A 27668-nucleotide genomic window follows, 5' to 3' on the forward strand; every position below is an offset into this window, starting at 1 on the left:
CTTCACTATTCTCCTTCGAACAAGAAGTAGCAGTATTACTTTCAACAGGCTTTTTCTTGGTCCAACAGTCTTTTGCCATGTGGCCCATCTTCCCACAATTGTAACACTTGCCATCGAACTTTCTACTATTACCGCGATTCTTGGAAGCTCCCCCTGAATGAGGGCCTCCCTTTCCTTGGTAATTTTTCACCTTGTCACCATCCTTTTTAGATCCATTGCCAGTATACCGCTGAAAAGTGCCTCTGCTTTTGCTGGTGTAGAGCGCTTCCTCTTCACCCTTTAACGAGACTCTCCCATTTGCTTGGCCATGGCTTCTTGACCTGCAAGCAAATTTTCGAACTCAACAAGCGATGGTTGTGTCGGCCATCCCTGTACAGCAGCAACAAACCCTCGATATTCGGGTCTCAAACCATGGACAATTATTCTTTTTATCCTGGCTTCCCCAATAGCAGCTGTCGGATCTAATTCTGAAATTTCACGGCATATCGACTTCACCTTGTGAAAGTATTGGGCAACCGCCATGTCGCGTTGCGCCATTGATAGAAGTTCATTCTCGAGAAGTTGCAATTTTGTATCGTTCCTCTTCGAAAAGAGTGTAACAAAAGTGTCCCATGCTTCCTTTGGTGTTTTAGCATCCCGGATGTGCTCCAACATTTCTTCTTCAATTGTGGTCTTTAAAGCAAACATTGCTTTGCCTGCTTTAATTTTCCACTTTCGCAAGATTCCATTGGCATCTTCTGTCGCCGGTTGTGTAACTTCACCACCACCGACAACCTCCCAAAGGTCTTGACCTTGTAAGTATGACTCCATACATGTTGCCCACGTGTTGTAGTTTTTGTTGTTGAGCTCAACCTTGTAAGTATGACTTCATACATGTTGCCCACTTGAAGATCACCCATCTTAACGGCAAGGCTTTGACTACACCGAACAAGCTTGAGTAACAAACGTGCAGAGTACTAAATTACTCTAAACACAAAGAAGCTTCACAAGGTTTGTAATAACCTCGACAATAACTCAAGAAATATTTTCTGATGTGGAAGATCAGTTAAAAACTGCAGCCACAGAGCATACTCAGAATTTCAAGAGATCTTAAAAAACGTGGCTCTGATACCAATTGTTGAATCAAAATAGAGTAAAAACTCTAATTGATAAAAAAAAAACTCTCTTTAGAATAATCTCACAAAATTGCAAAAGGGAAGAACTCTTAAGAAAGCTTTCAAATGCTTATAATTAAGCTTTGATTGTTGGATGATAAAACTCAAATACAAGTAGGGTATTTATAGGTTACAAGAAACAATCTAAACCACTCATTAAAATAAACACTAAATAATCTAAACCATTGAAATTAAAACATGAGAAAAATACTTAATTTTCACCTAACTAAATTGATGTAAGCAATGACATCAAAACTAAATTGATGTAAGCAATGACATCAAATTAATTTAGGTGTGAACATATAGGCTAATATTGAATTTTCAACAGTCAATGTTTCCCAAGCTACCAAATTGTCTAAACATTATTGTTAATTATGCTCTTTTCCTAGGGCTAACTATTTCTAGAAAAAGGTACCAGTCATTAACAATTGATTTGAAACAAAGATTGGCTAAATGAGGCACATATCTTTTTCCTAGTGCCTTTACCAAATGCAAACAATATGAATTTGTATATGATTACTAATGCTATGTTTTAACATGACAAATTTTGATTTGGAAAATGAAATGCATAAATCACAATGTGTGCAAGTGTCTTGGAAATGACAAATGGTAAAGGATGTTGAATTCAGATTTGAGCTGAGGATCTACTTGCCTGTGTCAATTTGTTGCATCGGCAATGACAACGGTACTTTCACAATGTGTGCTAGTGTCTTGGCAAGCAACGTTTTTCCTATCCTCGTAATCGAGATTTTAAAATTAAAAAAGAAAAAAAAAAGAGAAAAATCAATAGAATCAACAAGAAGTTATTCAACAATATGACCATACCTGAACCGTGGGACCTATTAACAGTACATTGCTCTTATCCAGCTCAACAAAATCATTCACACCATGTTCAGCATTGTCACCCAATTCAAATTCCCTAGCATTGTGAGGCAAATATTCAGTCTAAAAAAAGTAACATAAAACAAATTAACAATCTGCTATAGAACAAATGATATAAACGATTAATTGAGGATTCATTGAGTACTAAACTGATTAAACAAAAAGACCAGAAAGCACTAACTCTTTTTTCTCCGAGGAATGGTATATCCTTTTATAGTGGTTGTAAACTGCCACAGATAGCACCTGTTACAGAGTAGAAACCGTCGATGAAACAATGAAACTATGAATGATAACTGCTGCTGGAAAACTTAACAATGGTATACTTTTCCCCCTAAGAGTTCTCATAAAAAGGATTATAATAATAATTGCAGGCCATACAAATTTGATGAATGTGGAGCAAGGATTTCAACTTGGTAGAAGTGTAGCGGAAAAATAAAGGTGCTTTTCTTTTTCCTTGTTAGTGTAGAAACGGAAAATGGAATAAAGTGTTAGGATTTTCTGTTCCTTCTCCTTCAAAAATCAAACCATCCGAAAATTTGAGGAAAGTGGATGAAAATCAAACATTCAACAAAATAGTGATTTATTTAGGATTTTAAGATTTGCTTGCTTCTTTCTTTCCTTTATCCATATATTGTACCAAACATGTGTAGTGAAAACAAAAATCCCCTTTCTTTCCTTCCCTCCATTTTCCTCCCTTCCATTCTAACAAACACATGGAAGGAAGCCTTGGAAAACCTTTTTAAGATGAAAAGGCATCATTACCCGTGTCGCAACCGTCTTTCGGTTGGGCCCCGGAATTGGGCTTCGACTTGAAAAATGTGGATTGGAGTCGCCACCGATCATTTATTTAAAGATAAATGGGTTGATCGGATACCCTATTTCTTACCTGATCTGCGTCTTACCAGAAATATGTCGGGCTCGGGAGTCGGTTACGGTCAAGGAAGGATTAGCACCCTTGAACCGCCCTTTCGGTACTACGTAATTTCCAGTTGTCTTAATTAAGAAAAATAACAAGTTAAATTAAAAGATAAATAATGATCCAAAATTACTTACCTTTGCGGATTTACAAATATACCCTTTAAAAGTCAAAATATGGGTTAGAAGAGATGAATAAATGATAAATAAAGTAAACAAATAAAATAAGGAGATTAAGTAAGAAATAAAGTAAATATAACATGAATAGAATATATAAAATAAAAAACAATAACACTAATATGCACAGCAAACAACTAAATAAAAATAAATGATAATGCAAATAAATAAATAAAACAAGTAAAAGAATATAAAAACATAAAATATAGGATAAATATAAAAATAGATAAATAAATAAGTAAAATATATAAAAAAGTAAAAGCATATATATATAAAATAATAATAATAAAAAAAAGAAAATCAAAAGTAATATACATATATATACATGTAAATAGGAAATATATAATATATATATATATAATAACACTAATAAAAAAACATATATACATATATAATAAATTAATAGAAAGTAATATGCATATATAACAAGAATAATAAAGTAGGAAAAAAATGATTTAGGGGGGAGAATTAAATATTTTAAAAAAATGAACACGCCTCAGGGGTAGATCTAGGTTCGAAACTTTGAAATTCCACCCTTTTTTAGTCATCGGCGCAACCCACGTTTTGGGTTATTCGAACCAAATCTCAAGAAAAATAATGTGCACATGCGAGAAATGAACGAACCAATGTAAAAAAAGATGCTACCTTTTATTTCCTTTTCGAATCGTTTACAACAACTTTGCCTTTGTATTTTCCGTGCTTTCCTCTGTGTTTTGTGTGTAAATCGTGTCTTACAATAGTGAGTTACAATGGCTATTTATAGTGCTTGTGGATCCTATCTTTAGGAGTTTAAATCATAGTAGAACTCTATCCTATTTTTTGAATCCTAGCAAAATTCTATCCTATCTTTAGGAGTTTGAATTCTAGTAGGACGAAAAGGTGTGTTGACAGCTGCCCCTCTTTGCCCACAGTCGTGTAACGGGGATAGGGCAAAGATTAAAAGACACACTTTTCGTTCGGTGGAGTTGAAAATTGACTCTGATGTTTCAATAACTCCCTGTCGAATTGAGTTACGGATGACTCCTCCGTCGTGAAGCCGAGTTCATCTTGGAATGATATGAAATTGAAGCCGTAGTTCGGAATTTGAATAAGAACGTGGCTTCTCGTTGCCCTTTGGTCTTCTTCTCGGTTTAAAGACCTTGGATCGGAATCGAACTCAGAAATCTTCATTGACATATAGCTTTTGTTTGAAAATGGTTGCTTGTCACTAAGGCACGGTTAACCCAGGTCCTCTTCTCGACTTAAAAACATCGACTGCAACCGGAAAGTAGTGCGATTGATGTGTCATCGAGCTGAATGGAATCAAACTCGACAATTTTGATGGCAGATAACCCTTCTAGCATTGAGTTATGCTGTAAATGATGTGCCTTGGAGCTGAGCGTAGTCGAACTCGAAGGTCTTTGTTGACATATACTCCCTTTTTGAGTTGGATATCCTTCGCCGTGAAGTTGAAATCCAATCTAAAGATGGATGATGCTTGTGTGCACGATTCCCTTCGTCGTGAAGTTGAGCCTGAAATTGGATATCCTTCGTCGTGAAGTTGAAATCCAAGTAAGTAGCATTGTTCAGAGTCCAATATCCTCCGTCGTGAAGTTGAAATTGAATCTGAATGAAATTTTGTTGACAAGCAGCGGTCCCTTCGTCGTGAAGTTGAACTTGCGTTGTCTGGAGTCCAATATCCTTCGTTGTGAAGTTGAAATTGGCTCTGAGATTGGGAAGTTGTTGTTGACAAGCAGCGGTCCCTTCGTCGTGAAGTTGAACTTGCATTGTCTGGAGTCCAATATCCTTCGTTGTGAAGTTGAAATTGGCTCTGCGATTGGAAAGTTGTTGTTGACAAGCAGCGGTCCCTTCGTCGTGAAGTTGAACTTGCGTTGTCTGAAGTCCAATATCCTTCGTTGTGAAGTTGAAATTGGCTCTGAAATTGAGAAGTTGTTGTTGACAAGCAGCGGTCCCTTCGTCGTGAAGTTGAACTTGCGTTGTCTCGAGTGCCACGATATCCTCCGTCGTGGAGTTGAAATCGCGGATGGCCCCTTCGTTGTGAAGTTGAGCCTTGACTTGAATATCCTTCGTCGTGAAGTTGAAATCCAAGTATTGTATGTTGCGGGTGGACACAATTTCCTTCGCCGTGAAGTTGAAACCGTGGAGACCCCTTTATTGTGAAGTTTGACTTCGAGCTAGATATCCTTCGTCGTGAAGTTGAAATCCACTCTCGAGCAAATTGTGTCGCTTTGAGTTCAATATCCTTCGCCGCGAAGTTGAAATTGACTCTAGCTAAACCTGAAAAAGTTATGCATATATGTGATGCTATGGATGCAATGCTCTAGGTGTGCCTAAAATGCATATGCAACATATGTTATCTTGGGGCTCTGGAGAGAAATCTCGATCTCCAGTTGCCTGTTTGGAAACTTGATTCTTGAATCTTCAAATTTTGATCCCTGATCTTGAATTCTTCAAATGTTCAAATGATGGCACATTCTATTTTTGATTTGAGAAATGCTTCTCGACCATCTCAAGTATGTGCCTGAGCTGAGTGTAACGGTTCAGATGATGCTTTAAGAGAAGTTGTCTTGAAAGAGATAGAATTCGTTTCAAGGGAAATGATCTCAAAGATATATGTTGTTTCATGAGAAACGGTCTCAAGGGAAACAAAATTATGTTTTAAGGGAAATAAATTTGAAGATTTTGTGTTTCAAGAGTAACTGTCTCAAGAGAGACGAAATTTGTTTTAGGGGAAATAAATTCAAAGATTTTGTTTCAAGGGAAACTGTCTCAAGATAGACGAAATTTGTTTCAAGAGAAACTGTCTTAAGAGAGACAAACTTAGTTCCAAGGGAAACTATCTCAAGAGAGACGAAATTTATTTCAAGGGAAATGTTTTCAATGTTTATGTTTCAAGAGAAACTGTCTCAAGAGAGACAAATCTTGTTTTAAGAAAAACAATCATGAGTGAAATAAATCTTCTTCGAGTAAAACAGTCCCAAGTGAGACAAAGTCTGTTTTAAAAAAGCAATCTCAAATGAGATAATCATCTGCATTAAATGACACTGTCTCAAGCGAGACAGAATTTATATTGGAAATGTTGAATCTGAAAATGAATGTCGATCTTTCTATCTGTCGAGTTGGTTGAAGTGTAGCTTCTTGCTGCTGAGCTAAACAACCGACATCAATCTGTAAAGGTGCTTTTGAATCGAGTATTCTTCGTCTTGAAGTCGAACTTGACTCTAAAGCTATAAAAATTATGTACGTGAAAAGAAAATGATAGATATGATGCTCTAAAATGTATGCATAAGATGCATGTAACATGAATTTGTTATATTTTATCTCCTGAAAAAGGTCCGATAATTCGCATTAGGATGTTGAATCCCCAAAGATGCCTCAATATCCAAAAATGCCCCAATATTTGATGTTGAATCTCCAAAGATGCCCCAAATGTTCCTCATTTCTTGCTTCAGCATTGATTCTGAGCATGAGTTTGTGTCTAAGAGTCACAGTCATTTACCAAGATCCACTCTAGAGAGACTGTCTTGTTTGAAAAAATTGTTTTTCTTTCTCTTTTAATATCAATTAAAAGAGTTTTGAAAATGTTTGATCTAAAGTTTTGAAAATATGTCACTTTCACGGTTTTACAATTGAGACAAATCATAAAACTAGAGTTCATCGGATATCAAGAATTAATTACAATGTTAATCCTTCAATAAATTATAGCTATTTGACATGTGCCAAGATCAAAGCTATTTTTGGGAAATGGTCAAGCAAAGAAAGGATAAAAAGTCTCAGGTTATTGTGTTTGGTCAAAGGTTTGGCATTTGATGCTCAAAGGTTTGACATTTGATGCTCAAAGGTTTGACATTGGATGCTCAAAAGATTGATGGGGTAGCTTGCATGCTCCTCTGCTGGAAGTGTTCCCTGACTCCCAACCTTTGTTGTCACACTCGGATTGTGCGATGCCTTATCAAGGAATTTACGTGATCGCCTCAGTTGCACAATTTTTATATTCGAGCCGCCTTTTCAAGTTTTCAACTCGAACCCTCCTTTGGTTTCAAGACGTTATTCAGGATTTACGTCTTGAACCCCCCTTTGTTATTTTTTCTACCATGCATTAATTACATTGTTTTTTTGCAAACAAAGATTAATCCTGATGGGCGGGATGAAATCTGAAGATAGTATCTTCTGTTTAGAAATCCATGTATGATTAGAAGGGACTTTTAAGGCACGTAATGTAGGCCAAGGCTCATGGTTATGAAAGAAAAGGATAAATAGGCCCAAACAAGTGTTTCAGGGTGTTGAACCAAGGAGCAATTCATTCTGATGCCTTCAATCCTGTCTTGCTCAATTTGGATCTGCTCATATGTGTTTCTCTGGATGTTCCATGATCTTCTAGTGAAGTGATTCAGAGATTCGGGAATGATTGTGCTTGATCAATCTCATAGTTTGAAGCTTGATGTGCCATTTGTCTTTAGGGAATCTTTGCATGTGCTTTTTGTCCATTTTTCTTTTTGCTTTTTGCTTTTTTTTTCTTTTATTCTTGTTTCTCTTTTTCTTTGTTTTTTTTTCTTTTTTGCTTCTTTTCTTCTTGATTGGATCTTTGCACTTGTCATTTGGTCCACCTCGTGGTATCTCCTTTGGATTGATGTCTTCACTCATGTGAGCAGATTTCTCCCACCTTGCCCCCCAATGTGGAGGGTGATCCTTGGTTAGGGTTGAATCAGAAGAAAAATACTACAGGCTCAAAAGGGGACACAAGGGATATATATTTTCTCCTGTTGTAAAGGGATAAAGAAAGAAAGCCATTCATCATTTCATACATGGAAGTCCTCACAGAAGAGGTATCCCCAGGGGGATAGATTTTCAGGATTAATTTCATTCACATGAAAACAGTGTAATTAATGCGTGATAGAATTATTTCGAATGAATTGTTTTTTTGCTCCTTGCTCCCAACATATCTCAATGTTCAGGCTCCTGGCGAGATACCCCAAATTGTGTCTTAGAAGAATGCTCATGTTCAAATGAACAACTCAATGCCTTGGGTATTAAAATGTCAATTTTGAGTCTAAAAGGACAATGGTGTGATCTTATTGACTCAAAGAAAGGTACAGGTGTATCAAAAAGATAAATGCAATGTTCAAGAATTTCAAAGGGAGGTAATGTCAAAATTTAGTTTTTGGTAATGGTCATGAGTATTTTGGGTAAAAAAAATCGAGGTATTTTATTTTGGGGTTTGAGATAGGGTAAGAAAGGTATAATCTTGCCATATGTCAAAAATCTATAATCATTGAAGAATTAAAAGAATCCTTAATTCATTTAACATTCGAAGAACTAAAGATTAAAACTCGTTCAATTGCTCCACCTTAGAAAGTAGCATAAATTCAATCGTTTAACAGATTAAGCAAACATGAAAGATCAGAGACGTGTTCAAACAAAACAATCCTCTAAGTGCAAATGGTATATGTCATGTCCCCTTCTTCGGCTTTTTATGCCCCTGAATCCATCAGGTTTTGGATCTTGCGCTTCAATGCCTTATAGTTCTCAGAGGAATGTTTGGGGCTTCTTATGTGGTAACAGCTAACAGCTTCAACATCGTAGTCCTTAGAATACGAGGATTCTTTTCTTAGATCATCATGGCCGGCTTTGTCCTATCATCAGCTAATTAGGCTCTTTAATGTTATAATCTTGCTTCCATGTGGTTAAATTCGCTTCATCAAGTCCTTCATGACTTAATTTCATGTTTGTGAAAATGCTTAAAATTGTAGATGAAAATGCAAAAAGGCAAAAATGCAAAATGCAAGAATGCATGAAATGTTCGAGGCATTGATCCAGAAAAGTGTCCATTATTAAAATAATCCTTATTCAGACAAAAATGTTTTATCTTGTAAGAGATATAAAAACAATAAAAGGTATGTTCGGACTAAATCTTCTAGACATCCATCCGAGATACTTTCTTCCATGACTCGACTGCTTCTTTGATCATCTTCTTATAACTGTCACTGTGATACATAAACTCTGATATAGATAATCCATATGTTGCTGGGACAAATGATGTGCCCCATACTGTCTAAGTGCCAACACAGAGCATACCCAACTGCACCTCAAAGTCCAAATAGGGTCATAGTGTCAGAATTCCCACACTTGAAAAGAACATCACTGAGGAACAACCAGGGGGCTCTCCAGGTAATATCCCGGTCCTGAAGATGAGTGAAGACTTTCATCCATTTCTCTTTTAAAGCGCCTTCATGTCATGTCATGGTGATGAACTCTCTCAAAGGTGAATACGTAGTGCTAAATCTACAGTAGGCAACCCCATTAGTCTTCCAGAAGTAGATGTGAATCCAGACTTGAAGGAACTGAACACATCCAATGAATCTACCTCCGCCAGCTCTTCGGTAATGGTTGAGAGACCAAAAGGTCTCGGCTGAGATGGTCGGTGCTGGGTTGACTCGTTTCGGAAGTTGCTCAAACAGTTCCACCACGGCTGCGTCAATGCATCCCAAAACCTTTGGAAAGATGATCAAGCCATCCAGACCTAGTGCAAAAAGGTCTATAGTCTTCCATTCATCAGGGTGGTCCTTCATTAGTTCCCTTATGTGGATCCACTCAATTCCTTGCCCGTTACCTTTGTTTCGGAGTCGGTCAGTCACCCATTTTTCATCAACTCCTGCAATCTTAGCCAGCCCGTTCTTGAAAGGCTCACTCTTGATGTGTTTGATGTAGGCTCGCTCCAGTTTAATGCTTTCACAGTGCAATAGTGTAGTATACTCCTCGATGGTAGGTACCATGTCCTCCTGGTTAAAAGTGAAGCAACCGTATCCGAGGTTCCAAAATTGAACCAAGACTCTGATTAAGGGCTCATCGGTCTTAACATGAAGCAAAAATACAATGTCACCATACCGCTGACTGAACTTCTGTTTCCGATCATTCTTCAACTATCTCAGATGTCTCGAAGTTCTTTGCACATTATCTGTTTTAGGCTGATATAGGCGTAGCTAACCAGCTCTGACACATAGCTTCCTTGAAGACTGTCTCCCTTTTTCTTCTGAGTCTTCTCGGACCATAGTCGTACCTCGGGGTTTTTAATCTCTTGTATTACAACACCTTTGTCCATGGATTCAGATTATTCGAATTTTAACAAACACGTTTTAGTGGATCAATGACCTCTTTTATAATGCAAGTGATGAAAATAAAATAAAATAAAATAAAAGAAAGATGAAAAGAGTTAGTGAGGTGAAAAAATAATAAAAAACGATCATAAAAATGAAAGTCCTACCCCACATGATATCTACCCCACATGCTTATTATTCCTACCCGGATATGATCTCTATCCCGCATGCTACTTTCAAACAAATCCTAACCGCATATTTGTCTAGTTCGCATGCTTTGAACAGAAACTAAAGCAGGAAACAAAGCAGCCTAGGGTTTGGAATGAGGTTTTGGGGTGGGCTCTAATTCACCATGGTCTCCCGATTTAGGTGCTAAAAAATGGTACCCGAGTTCTCCTTGCTGGTGCCCCCTTGGGCTTGCCAGACCCTTAGTCCTAAACCCATCACAGGCTTGTGTGGACTAAGTTAAAATCGAGAGGAAATATTCCCTTATGCCCATACGGAGAATAAATTCACACGAAGGCATAAGGTATATGAATCCTGAAGGTTACTTGCTAGGCCCATACGGAGAATAAATTCACACGAAGGCGTCGCTTTCACCCCCACTTAAATAGGGTTCGGAGCTCGGGTATAGAGCCTTTAGATGAAAAATATTTAAGGGTTGAAATCATTAAAAAACGGTCAGTACAACTATTTACTTCGAAAATATAATAAAAAGTAAGCAATAAGGATCGAAATGTTACTTTAAAATTTAAACTTACCCTTTTCATTAAAAAAACAACTGGAAATTACCTTAGCCTGACTCACTTACGGTCCCCAGCGGAGTCGCCAAGCTGTCGCAACCGTCTTTCGGTTGGGCCCCGGAATTGGGCTTCGACTTGAAAAATGTGGATTGGAGTCGCCACCGATCATTTATTAAAGATAAATGGGTTGATCGGATACCCTATTTCTTACCTGATCTGCGTCTTACCAGAAATATGTCGGGCTCGGGAGTCGGTTACGGTCAAGGAAGGATTAGCACCCTTGAACCGCCCTTTCGGTACTACGTAATTTCCAGTTGTCTTAATTAAGAAAAATAACAAGTTAAATTAAAGATAAAATAATGATCCAAATTACTTACCTTTGACGGATTTACAATATACCCTTTAAAAGTCAAAATATGGGTTAGAAGAGATGAATAAATGATAAATAAAGTAAAACAAATAAAATAAGGAGATTAAGTAAGAATAAAGTAAATATAACATGAATAGAATATATAAAATAAAAACAATAACACTAATATGCACAGCAAACAACTAAATAAAAATAAAATGATAATGCAAATAAATAAATAAAACAAGTAAAAGAATATAAAACATAAATATAGGATAAATATAAAATAGATAAATAAATAAGTAAAATATATAAAAAAGTAAAAGCATATATATATAAGTAAAATAATAATAAAAAAAAGAAAATCAAAAGTAATATACATATATATACATGTAAAATAGGAAATATATAATATATATATAATACACTAATAAAAAAACATATACATATATAATAAAATTAATAGAAAGTAATATGCATATAAACAAGAATAATAAAGTAGGAAAAAAATGATTTAGGGGGGAGAATTAAATATTTTAAAAAAATGAACACGCCTCAGGGGTAGATCTAGGTTCGAAACTTCGAAATTCCACCCTTTTTTAGTCATCGGCGCAACCCACGTTTTGGGTTATTCGAACCAATCTCAAGAAAAATACGTGCACATGCGAGAAATGAACGAACCAATGTAAAAAAAGATGCTATCTTTTATTTCCTTTTCGAATCGTTTACAACAACTTTGCCTTTGTATTTTCCGTGTTTTCCTCTGTGTTTTGTGTGTAAATCGTGTCTTACAATAGTGAGTTACAATGGCTATTTATAGTGCTTGTGGATCCTATCTTTAGGAGTTTAAATCATAGTAGAACTCTATCCTATTTTTTGAATCCTAGCAAAATTCTATCCTATCTTTAGGAGTTTGAATTCTAGTAGGACGAAAAGGTGTGTTGCCGCATACATAAATTAAAACAAACAATTCCGTTATCTCCCCTGAGTTGAAACATAATTAAGCTTTATTCGCTCAAATTTTCTGAAAATACTTGACCAAAATAGTCATTGAATTCAATTCAAAAGGGGCATCAAAGGTAGAAGGAATCACCTTCTTTGCCTTTTGTTGGCCGATTACAAATTCATCCAGCCTCCCACAAATCTCCTTGGGGTCGGTAATTCCCTCTCTAACCTCCCCGAATTGTCGTCATCTTTGTTCTCATCACAGTCATCATTCAGTTTCCGAATCTGCCCCGCGGCTCTTTCCTCGAAATCCCTTCGGCATCCCCTCTGACCCTCCCCAACTCCACGAAGCACCCCTGCAAGGGAACCAGCTTAAACGGCCGGAAATAGAAGGCGGTCTTACAGTTACGGCAGAGATTGAGAGCCTGGAAAAGGCCTGGCTCCCTAACCGTGATGGAGAGTGGGCGGTTAGAGAATAGCACGGGCATCTGACTGGAGCACCGGGGACAGTTCACTTCAGCCTTAATGTGGTCGTACTCCTCCGTCCGTCCATTTTGGCGCCAAAACGACCATGATGACGCATCCCGACGGGGGTTCTACGGCAGCGGAGGGCAGTGTGTTTGACAAGTGATGAAGCATGCTGCTGGAGGGTTTGTTGCTTTGAATTCGAATCAGAATATATATGGAAGAAAGGCGGTGGCTCGGGAAAACTGGTGCAGATGAAGTAGTCTGTTCAGTGTTCACTTCCGTTGAATTACTATTATACTATCGATTCAACGAATGTAAAGGGGAGGGAGCAATTTGTGCTGTTGTTTGTAGGAAATCGTTAGGTTTCGATTTAGGATGTCAGAATATGGGTTAATTTGGCTTTCAATTTTTTCGAGATTTTAGATTTTTGGTTAAACAACACATTTGGCCACCTAACTATTACCATTTTTCAGACGTTAAGTTTTTATTATATCAACAGTTAAGTTTCCGTTAAATATTAGGGTAAAATACACAAATGGTCCCCGAATGATAGTGTTATTTGTTGAGTTCTTTGACTATTTAAAGTTAGAATATATTCCTCCAACTATAAGGTGATACTTTGTGAGTATGCAGACTATTAAAATTTACAAAATAGTTAATTGACTATTCATATGCTCCAAACTTATTCTTTTTGTTAAAAAGTTGACGACCATCTGAACTGAACGTTAACTGTTCATTGTGATATGATAAAAATCTGATCTCAAAACTATTTGAGTTGTATTTTGTGGATCTAATATTTATTTACATTATGTCGTCAAGTAAATGCTTGAATATTATACCATCAAGCAGGAACAAAAGTACTAATAGGCATCATTAAAATATAATTTTATCATATCTCAATCAACAAGTTAATATCCAACTCAGATATCCATCAATTTAACGAAAAATGACGAGTCTAAAACATATAAATAGTCGTGTGACCATTTTGTAACTTTTAATAACGGGGGACTCAACAAAAAAGTAACTCATAATTGATGGATTATTTATAACTTTTAATAATTAATGTACTTAATAAAACAGTGCTATAAATCACAATACCATTATATACTTACCCTAATAATAATGGAGTTAAAGATATAACCTCATAGAATAACAAATTTAATCTTTAAAATTTATGTAATATATCAATTTGGTTAAAAAAAATTAAGTACATAAACTTGGGGATCGAACTTTGGAGTTAAGGTAAGCAACACATTATTTTGTCAACCATGATTTAAATTAAATATTATTTTTATCAACCATAAAATAAAACCATCTATGAATTAGATCCCATGTTCCCTTTTCTCCAAATCTATCTCTATTATTTTAATTTTTTTTAAAATATGACATATGCCATCTTACTTAAATTGTTAGATTTATTGTTAGCTTATGATTGGAGTGATAACCAAATGAAAACTATCCGTAAATATTTAGACTTATTAAATAAGTTTTAGTTATAGCTAAAACGATAAGATTTATAAGTTTTGGAAATTAAAATTATTTTTGGACGAAATTACTAAAATATTATAGAAGTTTGAACATGTCCAATATTTCGAATGGAAAAAAGAATTAATCCAATATATTTAATGGATTATTACAACGTATGTATAACTTTTCTTAATAGCATACATAGATCAATAATATAATTTATACAGTTTAAAAAATAAGTCATTGTATAAATTATCATAATAATTTATATAATTTAAATAATTAACAACACATATATTTTATATATACAATTCTTTAAATCTAAACTCTTCAAAGAAGGATAATAATAAACCTTATCACAATTTAAAATGATAATTACATATAAAATTGATTCATTTAAAAAATATTCTATCAGGGTTTTTTCTCTCTCCTTTTTATATCCACCGATAGTTTCTTTTATTTTTTTTTAATTTTGTGATCGACGGCGGCATTAATGTTGATATTAATTATTGACTGACGATATTATTATTTTTCTTGTTTTATTATAGCGTATCTTTATTTTTATTATTTTTTTATTCTTAATAATTATGTCTTTTTGTATGTATTTTTATATTTTTATGGCACGCTTTTTTATGTTTCTATGACACGTTTTCGGTTGTTTGATCGTTGTTTTCGTTAATTTTATCAGGGTGGATTTGACATCGCCACGACTGATCAAGACATCGTTTATTTGTTATCATGATGATTTTCCCTGCTTTGGACCCTCAGATTGAATTTGGATATGTGATTTGCATCGTGGATAATATTCTCACACCGTTCAATTCTGATTTGCGGTATATCGGTGGTCTTTTAATTGCTTTATTTCTTTTTATGGTTCGTTTGCCGATGCAATCAGATCTATTTGTATTTATTTTTTAACTTTTTCTTTGTATGATCATTGTGTAATCTTGAGTAACTAATTTTCTAGTGTTTAGGAAAATATTCTTATTATAGTTTACAGTTATGCTGATAAATTCATTATTGAAATTTGGATATTTTATATTTTAATAAAATTAGAGGATTATATATATATATATATATATATATATATATTCTACCAACAGCGCATTTAAAAGGAAAAGAGGCTGCTGTTTCGATAATTGTAAAGGTCCACACTGCATCTTCATTCCCTCCCTACCATAGCCATAGCTGTTACTCAGCTCCACACTGCATTCCTCCCACCATTATCAATGCGGTTACTTGAGCTCCTCAGTGTAGCCCTCAGCGCCACCGTTACCACCATGGATGCAAGCAGAGTTGACCCAGGATGAGTCTCCAACGCCAGAGCAGACTGAGTTATTCCCTCAATTTTCATATCCGACCGATCAGGTTCAACACCCCACACAAGATATTGAATCAGGTTCCATGTTCACAGCAGCAGCTCCATCCTATCAGAAATACATGGATCCGAATCCCGTCTATGGCCTGCCTCTAGTGCAGAAGAAAGGAAGAAGAGAGAGATCAGCTGGGGGTTTTTTTTTGGATGTGTGATTAGGCTCCATCTAAACCCATGCTTCTGTCCATGTTTCCACATCAGAAAAGTATACTAGCAATTCTACTATACCAAATATATTGCAATCTACATGCAGAACGAAGTGAAATGCCTACAAGTAATGTTTTTTTTAAAAGATTCAAATACATAGAAAACAACTGCATGTAGGCATTTCAAAAATAGGCACATTTTTCACAATTTTATTATCAATATATTATATACATTGGTCTCTTGATTTTCGTGGAGTTTTGGCTATTTCTTCCACTTTCTCCATTCATTATTTATGTTATGTCACTATAAACAGGTTAATTATGCATTGTGAAAACAGGTGAATAAATTATAGGGTTAATGATAAAAGTACTCGTAACGTTTGCACATGTGTGTTGAGTTAATCGATCGATGAAATCGGCCAAGAGGGGGTGAATTGACAATAAAATTTTGGTGGAAGCTTTTGCAGAAAATTGAAAGTAATTGCACATCGATTTAGAGTGGTTCGACTTTCTCAACCAAAGTCTACATCCACTACCTTAGCTATCCACACTAAGTATTTTCCACAAATTCACTAATTTGTCTTTCTTTTGAGGACAAAGAGTAACCTTACAAACTCTAAAGAATTATACCCCAAATTCTTGAGAACTCTCTCTCCCAAAGAGAATAATACAAATTTGCAAACTTACAAGGAAATCCTCACAAGGTAGATTGTTTGCACAATTCTAGAACAAAGAAAAGAACACTCAAGGATGAACACAATTGAGCACAATAAGTGTTCTTGAAAGCAAAATGAATATTGAATGAAAAATAGGTTTGAAATGCTCAAACTTGAGGTTTGATGCTTTCTCTTTGATTCTCTCTTGATTCTAGTTGCTTGATGTTTCTTGTTATTGATCAATGGCTTCTAAGCTTGCTTAAATACACCATGAATCACTTCTGAACGTTGGGGGATCATTAATGAAGTTATTGGAGCCGTTTAAGTGTGAAAACAATTAATACAACAGCTTGGAGCGTGGGGGGAATCGGTACCCCTTATGGGGAATCAGTACCCCTTATGGGGAATCGGTTCCCTAAGTGTAAAATTCAAATATTTCGTCCGTTAAACAGGGGGGAATCGGTACCCCCTAGGGGGAATCGGTTCCCTCCGAACATATTGGAATTCTCGGAGCCAAACCATTCAGGGGGAATCGGTACCCCCTTGGGGGGAATCGGTTCCCTCTGAGCAATCTGGAATTTTTGGCTTTGAAATGGTTCGAAATATTTTGTAAAATTGTTTTGAAATTATTTTAAGACTAAAACTTAATTTACACTTGAGTAAGGATTAAAAATGACTTTTAAAAGATTGGAGTAATATTTTGATATTCGAATAATTATATCAAATATACTTAGAAAACCTTATTGGAAAATCTTAAAATTCATTTATCTTAATTTGTTATATCGAAATATCAAAATGTTTTCAACAATCTCCCCTTTTTGATATAACAAAACATTTAGTAATTTTAAGATTTTGAAATCAAAAACGACGTTTTTGAAAAATTACTCCCCCTTACTTTAACACTTCTCCCCTTTAAAACATTTCCCCCCCTTTTTTGTTAAATCAAAAAGACATTTTAAAAGATTTTAAACAAGGTTTTGAAATCATTTAGCCAATTGATTATATATAGCTTAAGCTGCTAAGATCACAATCAAGAGAAACGTTAGCCATTAGTTCCATAATTCAATATTCATAAACATGTAATGGATAATTGGTCATATATGTCTAAAGATGCAAAATAAACACGAAATCCAAATCAAATGTATTAAACATAAGTTCGAACAACCAAAAATAAACAATCCAAAAGCATTCAAAATGTTTTAACAATAATGCAAATATCCAAGTTCAATCCAAACAAGCAAAGCAAAGATTAAAGTTCAAGCATCCGTAGGAGGATCGGGAGGTGGGAAATGAGCTCGCATAGCTACCATTTCATGAGTGAGTTCATTAATACGAGCGTTGGTTGCTTCATTGTTTGCACGCATCTCCCGGAGAATTTCCAATTGTTGAGCTTCCATAGTCGAGAAGTGAGATTCTATAAAAGTGAAGTGAGAATCCAATTATGCATAACGGAAATCAAATGTCTCCATAAATGATTGAAAATATGGAGGCACATGATCTTCTTACTGAGCTTGTTCCTCGTGTTGTTCCGGCTCATCGTCGGCTTCGTCAATATCTTGCATTAATTGTTCAAGCTCGGGATATACGTCAGCTTCTGGTGGAGCTTAAGAGAAGAGCTAGCTTCTGGTGGAGCTTAAGAAGAGCTAGCTCCCGGAGTATTTTCAGAAGATCGAACCCATTCACCGGTGTCCTTATTCTTTATCCATCCCGCTCTCGTTAAGGAAAAAAGATTAATTTGTTTCTTGAGAGGAAAGACGACATCTAGACCTACTCTAAGCCCGGTTTTAGAAAATAGATTACTCAGAATGCAACCGTAAACTAGAGATGAACAAAGTTTCTTATTTGGAACTTGGTTTACGGTTTCAACAATTTCAGCAAAAATAATCTCAGGAAGATTTATTTTAAGATTGTTTTGGAAACAATGTAACCACCAAAGATCTAAAGCACGAAGAGTAGAGTAACGACCTCCGGATGGTCGAAACCACCAAGAAATCATTAGATGAAGAAAACGATCATGAAGATTTAAGACACTCGCATTATCCATTCTTTTATAACGAGAACCTAAAAACTGTTTTTCATTTGATATACCATCATTATCTAATCCTAATTCATTAGCTATGTAAACCGAGTCAAGATGGATGAATTGTCCTAGGAGATAGGAATGAGCTGCTATGGTTTTGGTTTTAGCTCGTTTTTAATACAAATGACATTAGAATAGAATATGCGAACAAGTTGATGGTAAACTATAGGTTCAAGGTCACAAAGTTTATCAAATTTCCACTCTTGTAAAGAGGAAGATATCTAAAATCGATATCTATCATAGCTTGACGAGAAGGGATAAACTCTTCTCTAATTTTGTAAGAGTCAAAATATTGATAATACCAAAAACGATGATTTCTAAGACCAGGATGATTGAAGCACGGGTTTTGGATAGTCATATTAGGATCAACGAGATTAGGAATAGGAATTTCAGGAATAGGATGAGGATTTTGAGGTGGATTTGGTTGTTGGTTTGAACGACTAGATGATGACCTAACACGTTTAGGTTTGGACATGGTTTAGGAAATCGGAATATAATAGATAACCTGCAATTTAGAAAACACATGTATGCAATTCAATCAATCCCAAAATTCATTTGAGTTCTCAATATTTCAAGGTTCTCTTAAACTAATCCTAATGGGCAAAGTTTTCAAAAAAACTTATTAAAAAATAAGGTTTTGAAAATCAATATATGTATAGTTTTCATAACAACAACGTAATTTAATCAAAACACAATAAATTTTTTTATTTCGAAAATTTTAGAAAAATCTTATGTTTTTTTATAAAATTAGTTGTAAAAATTTAGTTTCTAAACACTAATAAGCAATGCCCAATCACTATTTCTCTTTAGAACTAATTGAAACTAGTCCTATGTTCAAAATCAATGAAATAGAGAGTTTAGAAAAATTTACCTTGAAAGATGAGATTGAGTGGATTTTGATGCTGTTTGCACGATTTTAATGATGCTAGCAGGTTTAGAAGATGATATTTGAAGTAATTCCGATAAGAAACGTTGATTTGAGGCGAAAAAAGGAGATAAGGAGAGAGTAGAGAGAGGAACGGTGGCAAGAGAAGAGGGTTTTAACATTTTGGGTGTTCTGCCCGGTTAAAAACAGAACCCCAGGGGTATCGATTCCCCTAAGGGGAATCGGTTCCCATTCAAAGGGGGAATCGGTTCCCCTTCAAGGGGGTATCGATTCCCTCTACCCTATAATTAAAAAATATGTATTTTAAACAATCAAAATGCTAAATTATCTTTTCTAGTGGTATTGGCAACTCATATATAAAAAAATAATTATGTTCAATCAATCAAATTAATCCTTAAACTACATTTGAACATAAAGTTAATTTTTCATCAAGAATCATAAACTCCCCCTAACTAATAGCAATGAATGCAATTAAAAAAAATATATTATAAGCATTTTCATTTAGTCTTAAAAGTGCTAAAATATTTAACACTAAGTGAAGATAGGTTGGTTAAACCAATTCTCTCCTAAGTGTCCAAAAACGTTCCTTGTCTAAAGGTTTTGTAAAGATATCCGCTAATTGATGCAAAGTATCAAAAATTCTAGAACTACATCTTCCTTAGTGACATGGTCTAATGAAGTGATGTCTTATTTCAATGTGCTTAGTTCTAGAGTGTTGGAGGGGATTTTTAGTGAGACAATAACACTAGTATTGTCACACTTGATAGGAAAGGTGCCTACTTCAATTCCATAATCAAAAAGTTGTTGTTCATCCATAAAAACTTGTGCAAAACAACTATCAGCTGAAATGTATTCAGCTTCAGTGATAGATAATGCAACATAATTTGTTTCTTATAAAACCAAGAAATCAACATATTTCCAAGGAATTGGCAAGTACCGAAGGTGCTCTTCCTATCTAATTTGCATCCTCCATAATCCGCATCAGAAAAAGGTATGTAAGCTAAAGCTAGAGTCTCTAGGATACCAAAAGTCCTAAACTAGGAGTGTCCTTAAGGTATCTAAAGATTCTCTTAACAGCTAGTAAATGTGATTCCTTAGGGCATGATTTAAATCTAGCACATAAGCAATCACTAAACATAATGTCGGTCTACTTGCAGTTAGATAAAGTAGAGATCCAATCATTGACCTATATAATTTAAATCTACACATTTACCTCCTTCATCTAAGTCAGCTTTGTTGAAGAGCTCATTGGAGTGTCATAAGGTTTGCCATTTTCCAGTCCAAACTTCTTGAGCATATCTTTGACGTACTTAGCTTGATTGATGAAGATGCATTTTCTTTGCTTGATTTAGAGTCCCAAGAAAACTGAGAGCTCCCCATCATGCTCATTTCAAATTGCTTTGCATTAGCTTAGAAAATTCTTGGCAAAGAACATCATTAGTAGAACCAAATATTATATCATCAACATAAATTTGAACTACTAATAAATCTTTACCTTTATGCTTTAAAAACAATGTAGTGTCAACTTCCCTTTTGAAAGCCTTTTCAATTAAAAAATTGACAATCTTTCATACCAAGCTCTAGGAGGTTGTTTTAAAACCATAAAGTGCTTTTGTCAATTTAAGAACATGATCCGGAAATTTTGAATCTTCAAAACCTGGAGGTTGTTCCACATACACTTCTCTTTTATAAACCATTTAAAAAGCGCTTTTAACATCCATTTGATATAGTTTAAATTCATGAAAACAGGCAAATGCTAATAACATTCTTGCTTCCATCCTAGCTACGAGAGTGTATGTTTCATCATAGTTTATGCCCTCTTCTTGAGTACCCTTGAGCAACAGTCTAGCCTTGTTTCTCACTATATTACCACTCTCATCAAGCTTATTCCTAAATACACATCTAATACCTACAATAGATTATTAGGCCTTTCAACTAATGTCCTACTTTACTTCTCTCAAATTGATTTAACTTCTTGCATAGCCATAATCCTATGTTCTTCATTTAATGCTTCTTTAATGTTCTTAGGCTCTATGCAGAAATAAATGCAACATAATTACAAATATTTCTAAGAGAAGATCGAGTTGTTACCCCTTTGGTGATCACCTATAATTTCACCATCTTTGACATAGTTATACTCTTGGATAAGATACTTCCCTTTCTTCAATGGTTGGATTCTTGAGAGGATCATGAGTTTCCTCATCTTTCTTTTCTTCCTTTGATGATAATTCCCAACGTCATTTCTAACGTCATTTGTATTTATAATACCTAATCATCATTAACACAAGAATCCTTCCTCGAAAGGAGATTATCATCGAAACAACATGTATAGACTCTTCTACAACTAAAGTTTTTTATTAAATACTCGATAAGCTTTAGAATTTAAGGAATAACCAGAAAAATTCATTCATCACTTTTAGCATCAAATTTGCCAAGGTTTTCTTACCGTTGTTTAAAACAAAACATTTAAATCCAAAAGGATGAAATAGCTAATGTTAGGCTTTTTATTTTTGAAATTTCATATGGAGTTTTCTTTAAAATTGGCCTAATCATTACCGATTTATAACATAACAAAAGGTATGTGGCTTCGCCCAAAAATTTTGGCAAATTGTTTCACAAAGCATGGTTCCAACCATTTCTTCTAAAGTTCGATTTTTCCTCTCAACAACTCCATTTTGTTGAGGGGTTCTAGGTGTTGAAAATTATGGCTAATACCATTAGAATTACAAAACTCATTAAATCCAAGATTTTCAATTAAGTGCCATGATCACTTCTAACACCAGTGATAGAGTAACCTTTTCGTTTTGGATTACTTTTGAAAAGTGATGAAATTTCTAATGCTTCATCTTTAGTACTTAAGAATAGAACCCAAGTATATCTAGAATAGTCATCTACCAAGACAAATGCATAATGTTTTCCACCCAAGCTAGTAGTCCTAGTTGGCCCAAAAGATCTATTGGATCAATTGTAATACACTACTAGTTGACACATCATTAATGGATTTAAAAGAAACTCTCTTTAGTTTTCCTTTAGCACAAGCATCACAGATTTTATCATTATCAAATTTTAGTTTAGGCAGCCCCTCGAACCAATTCTCCTTGAACTAGCTGCTGCAAATCATGCTAGCCATAGCTAGTCTCCTATGCCATAACCAACTATCATGCTCATCCTTATCAACTAGGCATAAATTAGTCATTTCTATAGAGTCTAAATGCACCATGTATACGTTTCCTTCTATGACCAACAAGCATAATCTTATTAGATGCAATGTCAATGATTTTATAATCATTAGTTTCAAATATGACATTGAATCCCTTATCATATAATTGACTAATACTCAAGAGATTATGCTTTAATCCATTCACATATAACACATTTTTAATTTGTATGGAAGAGGTATTTCCTATTGTACCTATACCTTCAATGTGACCTTTTGAATTATCACCAAAAGTAACTTCTAATCCAATTTTGGCGTTAAGCTCTATGAATCGGTTTTTGTCCCCGGTCATGTGTCTCGAGCATCCACTATCAAGGTACCATGAATTTGGATTTGTTTCCCGTGCCTTGTAGCAATGCTCCTTTTCCTACAAACATAGATTAATTTCTAATTTTTGGTACCCAAATTATTTTGGGTCCATATTCATTAGTTTCTAAAATCCTTGTCCCCTTTGGTATCCATTTATGAAGGACATCCTTATCTTTAGTAGTAATGAGTTCTTTAGGAACCCACATTCTTCTAACGATTTTTCTATTAGAAGTTCTTCGGGGACCTCTATGATTGTAGTTTTTAAGATTTTTCTAACAAAGTTGGATTTGAATTTTCTCATTTTCAAAATTTTGTTCCAACTTTATCAAAGAAGCTTTAGATCATTAATTTCTTTTGATGATCATCATGACCTTTGAAAGTAAATTTGTAAATCTGAATTTTTCTTTTCAAACTCTTCTAGTTTGATTTGCAAATCTTTGATTTTTCTTTCAAGATCGTTGTTGGTTTTGGATATGAGTTTATTTTCATTTTTCAATTTTGAAATAATTCTCATAATCCAAAGCCAACCCATTATATTCCTCTAATAGCTCATCATAAGATAAATCATCAAATCAGAGGTTAGAGGTTACCTTAGAATCTTCCCCGAATGCCATCAAGCACAAGTTTGCTACTTCTTGTCCTCTTCATCAGAACCTTCTTCATCGCTCCATGTAGCCACATGAGACTTGACTTATTCTTTGATTGACCATTTCTCTTCAATTGTAGGCAATCATATTTGACATGCCCCGGCTTTTTGCATTCATAGCAAATGATTGGGTCCTTCTTTTGGTTCATTTTTGAGGCCTTCATTTCTTTTGAATTTTCTTCCTTGGTAAGGTCTCATCATTTTTCTGAAACCGTTTGGCAAACAATGACATTTCCTCATCATCGTCATCTTCATTCGAATCACTCTCATCTTTTATGGATTTGAGAGCAACTCCAATGTTTTTCTTCTTTCCCTCTCCTTAGGTGTCTCATCAATCTTATCGAGGTCCACCTCATCCAAGTATCATTTCATGAGTGAGTTGGGAACGATTAGTCTTGAAGAGTTAAGGACGTAGCTCCTTAGACTCGAGATTGCCGTCTTCTTGATTGCCATGATTTGGAAGGGAGTAAACAACTTCCTCACAAGCTTTTCATTTGAAATGATCTCTCCATATGATTTGAGACTATTGACAATCGTTGAGAATCTATCTGTCATAGCTTTGATATCTTCATTGGTTTCATCCTGAAATTTTCATAGCTATACGTTAGAATATTAATTTTATATTTCTTTACCTCATTGATACCTTGATTGACTTGAAGTTTGTCCCATATTTCTTTGGCGGTTGTACAAGATGAAACTCTTCCGTATTCATCTGGTCCAAGAGCAAAAAATGAAATAGATGGCTTTGGAGTTGAGTTGGAACATTTTTTTCTCTCATTCACTCCAATCTTGGATGTGTGAGAGGCTTGATGTATCTTTCTTCTACGACATTCCATGCTCCCATGTCACTTGCTTGAATGAAGTACATCATCCTATTTTTCCAATACGCATAGTTAGCCCCATTAAAGAAAGGAGGCTTGTTGATGGGCATCGAATCGAGACCAGAGTCGAAGTTTGAAGTAGATGCCATTGATGACTTTGATATCGATGTAACTCTTCCCGAATCGACTCAAGAGGCGATTAAAACTTCAAATGAGTTAGGCTCTGATACCAATTGTTGAGTAATCGGTTGATGAAATCGGCCAAGAGGGGGTGAATTGGCAATAAAATTTTGGTGGAAGCTTTTGCAGAAATTGAAAGTAATTGCACAGCGATTTAGAGTGGTTCGACTTTCTCAACCAAAGTCTACGTCCACTACCTTAGCTATCCATACTAAGGATTTTCCACAAATTCACTAATTTGTCTTTCTTTTGAGGATAAAGAGTAACCTTACAAACTCTAAAGAATTATACCCCAAATTCTTGAGAACAATCTCTCCTAAAGAACAATACAAATTTGCAAACTTACAAGGAAATCCTCACAAGGTAGATTGTTGCACAATTCTAGAACAAAGAAAAGAACACTCAAGGATGAATACAATTGAGCACAATAAGTGTTCTTGAAAGAAAAATGAATATTGAATGAAAAATAGGCTTGAAATGCTCAAACTTGAGGTTTGATGCTTTCTCTTTGATTCTCTATTGATTCTAGTTGCTTGATGTTTCTTGTTATTGATCAATGGCTTCTAAGCTTGCTTAAATACACCTTGAATCACTTCTGAACGTTGGGGATCATTAATGAAGTATTGGAGCCGTTTAAGTGTAACTTGAGGTTTGATGCTTTCTCTTTGATTCTCTATTGATTCTAGTGCTTGATGTTCTTGTTATTGATCAATGGCTTCTAAGCTTGCTTAAATACACCTTGAATCACTTCTGAACGTTGGGGATCATTAATGAAGTTATTGGAGCCGTTTAAGTGTGAAAACAATTAATACAACAGCTTGGTGCGTGGGGGGAATCGGTACCCCCTGGGGGGAATCAGTTCCCTCCGAGCATACTGGAATTCTCGGAGCCAAACCATTCAGGGGAATCGGTACCCCTTGGGGGGAATCGGTTCCCTTTGAGCAATCTGGAATATTTGGCTTTGAAATGGTTCGAAATATTTTGTAAAATTGTTTTGAAATTATTTTAAGACTAAAACTTAATTTTACACTTGAGTAAGGATTAAAAATGACTTTTAAAAGATTTGGAGTAATATTTTGATATTCGAATAATTATATCGAATATACTTAGAAAACCTTATTGGAAAATCTTAAAATTCATTTATCTTAATTTATTATATCGAAATATCAAAATGTTTTCAACAAAGTGATTACATTGTGCCCTATTATTTTTTGAAGTATTTTATTTTTAACATTTCAATTTTTTGTTAAAACATATCTTGTTGGATGAAAATTATTAATTGATTAATGCTCAACTTATTTGTTGATGTGACATTTTTAGATATGTTCAATTGATGATTTAACATGTACTATATCATCAAAAGTAATGATGTAGTATATTACGTCATAAAAAATGATGATATGGTATATGTTACATCAACAATTGGACACGTGAAAATATAATGTCAACAACAACAATTTTCATCAAATAGGATCTATTTTGACAAAAAAATCAAACATTAACGATAAAATACTAAAAAATTATAATATATTGCAAAGTAACCATTTGTGCAAAAGTTTGAGGTAATTTTGTCATTATGGCCAAATCATATGATAAACAAGCTAACCTGCACCAATGCACCTCCTCCATCTCGCTGCTTATGCTCCAGTTCTATTACAAACAAGTTATATAACAAATGTTAAGCTACAGAGTAACCTAAAAACAAATCTTTAAGCAACATCCAGGAAATAACTGTTACTACTCCTCTCAACGAGGGATTATGTCTGAGATGCCACTAACTTCGACGCCGCGATGTTGAGAAGCAAACCACCAGGGAGAGCTGCTAAGGAGAGAATGAACCGGAGTATTGAAATTGAAGATGGTGGATAGAGATGGAGATAGTCGCTTCACAAGTTGAACTCCCTTCTTCATCGTAACCTTTTGCTCCAGCGACTTCGGCTTATGTGATTATGTATGCATAGGCAACAGGTTTCTCATAATCAAACAACCATTTAAATTTTGAGTGATTATATTGAAAATCATTAAACTTTAATGACCATATTAGGAATAATATTAAAGTTAAGTGATGATATATGTGGTTTGCCTAAAAATTATAAAAGATTTAAATTTTTAGGCTAAACTACACGGGTGACCAATCAACTATTACCCTATTTCATTTTGACTAACAATGTTTCGATTTCATTAACCAAACCATCCAAATATTTAAATGCTTCAATCAAATCACATGCGATTAAAATTAGAAGATAATGTGAGTTAAAAATTTTGGTATAATTATACATTTGGTCAATATTATTTATAAGTAACAAAGACTAAATATATAATTATACCAAAATATTAATTGTCATGTCACATTCTACGTTAAATTTTAATGGCAGTTGACTTGATTAAAATATTTAAATAATTGAGTGATCTGATTGATGAAATCAGAACATCAGTGATCAAAATTAAAGAGAATAATAGTTGAGTAGTTAGTCGTTTAATTTATTCTAAATTTGAGTAGTGACCAAAAAGCAGAATCACGAATTCCCCGATTTTCTCCTGTTTCTTGCGCTGCTTCGATGTACTTCTTTGGTGGTGTTCTCTTCTAAATAACTTTCAATTCATGGTCTTTTGAATAATTAGTTTTCCACTCTTAAGGTTTGGCGACTGACTTATCTTTCTTTATTTCCTCCTTTTTCATCGTCTTGTTTGAAGCATAAATTTGTTGGGTTTTGATTGTTCTGTTTGGGTATGGTTCTTTTTTTTGGTCGGGATTGGGTTTTTCATTTGAGATAAAAGAACTGTAACAGAACCAAAATGCAATAACAGTAGTATCTAAAACCTTGAGACAACTCTACGTGTGTGTGAATCTTCTCTATCGCGGGGGATTGCAATTTCATAATGTTGTTTTGCATGAACTTCTGAAAATAATAAACATAACAATAAAATTTTATTTTTAAAAAGTGTTTATACTATGGAAACTGTTTAGTAGTAATTTGAGCCATTTCAATTTGTAGTATATCTTGTTAATTTGTTCTTTCAGCAATGAGGTATGAAACTGATGTTCTAATGTTGTCTTTTATCAGCCAGGGTATTCGATGGCTGGATTTGTTTCTCAAATGTCTCAACAAATAAAACTTTAACCTTGTTCTCAATTTTAAAGTTTTTCTTCTCTAATG

The 27668-nt window shown here is 34.7% G+C and overlaps 1 pseudogene; it reads right to left on the reverse strand.

Annotated features, from left to right (window-relative positions):
• The window catches only part of LOC120116987, a 29548-nt pseudogene extending 14000 nt beyond the window's left edge, over nt 1-15548 (reverse strand).
• Nucleotides 15549-27668: the final 12120 nt, after the last annotated feature.

Source organism: Hibiscus syriacus, unplaced genomic scaffold, assembly GCF_006381635.1.
Source record: "Hibiscus syriacus cultivar Baekdansim isolate YM2019G1 unplaced genomic scaffold, ASM638163v2 tig00110317_pilon, whole genome shotgun sequence".
Taxonomy (NCBI): Eukaryota; Viridiplantae; Streptophyta; class Magnoliopsida; order Malvales; family Malvaceae; genus Hibiscus; species Hibiscus syriacus.